At 32.9% G+C, this 5,146-nt stretch overlaps 1 non-coding gene across 1 annotated transcript; it reads left to right on the top strand.

Annotated features, from left to right (window-relative positions):
• The first annotated feature begins 4,497 nt into the window (after positions 1-4,497).
• On the top strand, positions 4,498-4,604 carry LOC112650636 (U6 spliceosomal RNA). The gene has a single exon (XR_003130329.1). It is a non-coding gene; the product is annotated as a U6 spliceosomal RNA (small nuclear RNA).
• The last annotated feature ends 542 nt before the right edge of the window (positions 4,605-5,146 follow it).

Below are 5,146 nucleotides of genomic sequence, written 5' to 3'. Positions count from 1 at the left end.
TGCTGGTCATCTGTCTTTCAGAGCTAGGAAGGTTATAGGGCTGCTGATTTTTAAATCTATTGCAGGACAGGGAAGAGACTTACAAAAATAGGAAAAGGTAAAATGTCACAAAGTATACTCTTCCTACTGAGATTCAGCTGTCTCATTGAATAAACACTCCTCTATTGTTGCAACCATTGATTAATTTCCAGAATTTGAAAAGATAGTTTTTGACAATTTTGCCTATGTTCTTGTTACCTTATGTGAGGATCAGATTATCAAAGGTTTTTCTCTCTACCATTCTGGAAGTGCTTCCCTCCTTCACTATGACTTTTATAAACAGAATAAATGAAAACCTTAGATATTTTTATAATTCTCCATTTCATATTAGTCAAATGAATGTCTAAGGAAAAGAAAAACAACTAATTGATTTTTTATTTTTGTGCTAAAGTATATTGTTATTTTCTGAGGATAAATTACTATTCAAAAATAAAACTGTTGAATCCCAAATAATTCTAAACTTTGTATAAAAACTTCACTTTTTATTTTGTATTTTCAGGTTTTTTTAAAGATTTTATTTATTTGTTCATGAGAGACACACAGAGAGACAAAGAGACATAGGCAGAAGAGGGGAGCCTGATGTGGGATTTGATCCCAGCACCCCAGGATCAAGCCCTGAGCCAAAGGCAGATGCTCAACCACTGAGCAACCCAGGTGTCCCCAAAACTTAACTTTTTAAAGACACTAGATACTTTGATCCTATTTCTATCTCTAAATCCCATGATCAATACCTATCAATACCTATGCTATCAATATCTAGTGTTCCATCATGATTAGGCTATATGCTATTTAAATCTATCTATCTCTCTGTGTTTAAGGAATAGTAGATAGCCTGAAAATAATGGTGTACTAGGTATCAAAGATTTTATATGTGTATGTGTATTCTTACTGTTGGGTCTATTAAATTGGAAACTATGTGTGCGTATGCTAAGTGTGTATGTCTATATTTAGCTATCTTGTAATCCCTGCTAGATATTTTCATAGTGCCTTGTAATTAACAGATGTTCAACATTATTTCTGAATAAAATATAATCACCAGTCATTTTCAAATATCTACTGGATCTGCTACATAAATATTTTCTCATATGTGAATAAATAATGTTCACCTACATATTTGCCTTTGTTATTTAATGTTAGAATAGTGTACTCCCAACAAATCTAACAATCCCCTCCCATAATGTGGCAATTGTATCTCTGATTCTGACTAAAGATTTTACAATTATATAAATCTCTATAAATGTATTTAATGGCATTATTTGCACAATAATTGTCTTTAACCCTAAGTTTGTATACATAAGGTAGGCACATATTCATTTTTAGGAAAATTTATCTGGATCTTGGATCCTAAATTGTCTTGTACTTATCATCTGTACATTTATCTCTCCCCCATTTTGTTATTCATTCATTATTCATATGCTTTACCTTTATATACCTCTTGCTTTTAACTCTATTTTCTGATTTTTTTAAAAATTTTTAAAAGATTTTTTTTTATTTATTCATGAGAGACACAGAGAGAAGGCAGAGACATAGGCAGAGGGAGAATCAGGCTCCCTGCAGGGAGACCAATGTGAGACTCAATCCTGGGACTCTGGGATCACACCCTGAGCAGAAGGCAGACGCTCAACCACTGAGCCACCCAGGTGTCCCATATTTTCTGATTTTTTATTTTGTTTCATGATTCTATGGTATAAATCTACTCAACTATGCCAAGGTTCTTCCTATATATTGATAATTATCTTTTACATACTTAGCACTGTGATTTTCCACAACCTTTTTAATACGGGCACTGGGTTTTACTCAGATTCCTGGCTTAACCATACTTAATCTTTTCTTTCTCAACTGACCCTCAACCTTCCATATCAGTTAAGAAAAATAAACCATACATCTGACACTATTCCTAATGAGAGGGGAGATTTATATTTTCTCCCTTGAATCTGGGAAGTCTAATACCTGCTTTGACCAGTTTAGTAGAGTATACCTGGAACTTCTGAGAACAAGTCATAAAACACTATGCAGTATGCCTGATTCTCTTGGGACATTTGCATTTAGGATTCTCCCTTTCAGAATGTAGCTGCTGCAATGTGAGACACCCAAGTCACGTGGAGAGGCCACGTGTTGGTTGGCATACTGGTTGACAGACCCAAATGAAACCAGCATTCATATCTTCACAACCCTAACAGACAATATTGTCCAGATAATTTCAACTCTCAATGTTCACATCATTCCCAGCTAATCAAGTCCTCTTGGCAAGGCCCTAAATATAGACAACAGCAGAGAAACCATCCCATTTGGCCCGGCCTGATTCCTGAACCACAGACTTTGAGTATAATAAATTGGTTGTTTTATGTCACTAAGTTAAGGTTGTTTGTTTTACATTAATAGGACTAAAGGATCTGGCCTAGTTCCAAGTCCTCCCTATGACCACACACACACTGCTCAGTGAAGTCCTGGTAAGTGGAGTCTGACAATTGGCATATCAGTCTCCCATGGAGTTTTGAGAATATTGTTTCTTAGAAATTCCCTGGGTGACATGTATTTTCTTTTTCTCTCTCTCTAATGTCTGTTTCTCTTGGAAGTAGCATCATGGTTCAAGGATGTAAGTCAACATACATCACTGGACACTTAGCTTTCTCATTGTAACACTATATGTCCTGGGAAAGGTAGAAAGTCTAAGCAAAAACTGTACTTGAGATATCTCCAAAGTCTCAATATATCACAGTTTTCACTAAAACTGCAGCACCAAACATTTTGAAAACTTATTGTTGATCATTGAAATGGATGGCCCAAGAAGTGGTAATAAATGTTCAGAAAGACCATTGGTTTTAAATTAAATCTGTCACTAATATCTATTTGTAGTGGCAACGTGCATATAAAGTAGCAAAGTGCCTCCCTGCAATGAGGTCTGTTACTGCCTTTTAATGTAGCCACACGTATGCTTTATGTTGCTATATTCATCTAACTGCAGTTTGGTTCACTTCATCAATGGAAATCTACTACCGTAAATGATAAAATACCCATTCTAAATCTGTAGACTTTGGTTCTAAACCATTAGCACAAGGTATTATATAATCCTGTGCTATCTAAATAGAAATGTCACCTAGTTGGCCATTGAGCTTAGTGGTATAAATAACTAAGAATAAGATAAACTTGGTATAAGGTAAGACTTCCTATTATGCTAACAGTGAGAAGATGCCTATGAAATAAGAGTAGTCATTTCTGTACATTGACAATTTATACATCTGTGGTATATTGTAGATATTAAGTAGCAATTTAGTGAGTTTAGCCAAAATTAACTGAAAATTTTATATGTCTTTGTCTTTACCTAAGAAAAAAATATAAATTTTATTGACTTTCTTTCTCTTTGGAAAACCTACTATAAACCTTTCTCCAAAATAATCAATAAATAATTCTAAGTGTTAATTTCTAAAGGTATACTTTATACACTGAGCCATATTCTGTTCCTTGAAGTTATTTGTAGTTGAAGAAACAAATTAGCCAGAGTGCACATTAATTTAACATTTGTTCTTCAAGAAAATAATGATTAAAAAAAAAAAAGAAAAATAGCAAGATCTATGGAGCATCTATTCTATATAAGGCATCCCAATGTGTAAATGGAGAAAAAAAATTAAAAGTAAATTAAAGGCCACATTAGAAAATAAAACACCTATAAATAAAATATTACAAATATAAGGAGAAAATATATTAATTCATGTTTTCAAAATAAAGATGAAGGACCTAGTTCTTACATCCATCTTTTTTACCTAAAAATTTCACTGAAAATTTTATAAAATAAATTGATCTAATTATATGATGTCTCTAAAATTACAGGAAATTAAAAAGCAAAGTGTGAAATTAATTTAGGGGGAAGCAAGATTGTAAAAGTCAAATGCCTAACTTTAGGAAATTTTTAAAACAAAGCGTACTGAGGTAACCGAAAATGTCTACTTCATAATTTGTATATATCTATAAGACAATACTATGCAATAGGTTAATTTAATACATCTAAAGAAACTCCTCACTTTTAATTTTCAGTCTTGGTCCAGATTCAAGCATGACAAAACCTCCTAAAAACCAGATTGTTGGGAAAAGAGTTTATTTTTTAAAATTGTCTTATAAAAATATACATTTAAAATTTAATGTAATTTAGATCTTTCCAAGCATATGTTATACCTAGCACTAGGCAAATTGCAATGAAGATAATACCTTAGTTTTTGTTTGGTTGAAAAAGCAAGAATGATGTGGATATGGCAACCTTTGTAAATAAATTGCTTATAAAAATAATTGAATTTATTTAAAATGCTTAAAATCAATGATAAAAGAATGCTTTTCTTAATAGTTAAACTATCTGGGGCTAATATTAAAATAGTCTACATATTTGGATATATTGATCCATTGCCAGGCACTTGGAATACTTGGATGAATAGAAAAGCCATCAGTTCTGTCAAAAAAACTAATATGGTGCTCGCTTCGGCAGCACATATACTAAAATTGGAACGATGCAGAAAAGATTAGCATGGCCCCTGCGCAAGGATGACACGCAAATTCGTGAAGCGTTCCATATTTTTATAATAATGTGTCATCTGGAAAAAAAAACTAATATGTATTAGAGTACAGAGATACAGAAATAGGTAAATTACAGAACAATGCCAGAAACTTAACGATCAAAGAATGTATTAGGTACAGAGATCACAAGATGAAGGAGCTATCAATTCTATTTGGAGAGAGGTCAGACATGTCTCTCTGGAGAAATTCTGAGTATTTTTGAGAAATAATTGCTTCACTTTGAGGACGTGGAATGAATAGTTATTACAATTAGAAAGAATAACAGTGAGGAACGTATAGTAGAGCAGAAATTTGATTTTAATGTATTGTACTACTGTGTCAGTAAGTGAAGTGTGAGTTATTTGAAACACACACATCCTTGGACTGTTTTCTGCCACTCTGTATCTTCTAAACTGGAAACGGCAGCATCCATATCCTTGAGAAAGCTCCCACACCATGCTGCTGTGATAATCAAATAGCTTTATAGCTTTTTAAAATTTGTTCTTAACATCGCATTCCTACTTCTAATTCTCTATAATACTATATAATATCAACCATTTTCCTT

Source organism: Canis lupus, chromosome 11, assembly GCF_003254725.2.
Source record: "Canis lupus dingo isolate Sandy chromosome 11, ASM325472v2, whole genome shotgun sequence".
Classification (NCBI taxonomy): domain Eukaryota; kingdom Metazoa; phylum Chordata; class Mammalia; order Carnivora; family Canidae; genus Canis; species Canis lupus.
This window is presented reverse-complemented; position numbering and strand designations above follow the sequence as displayed.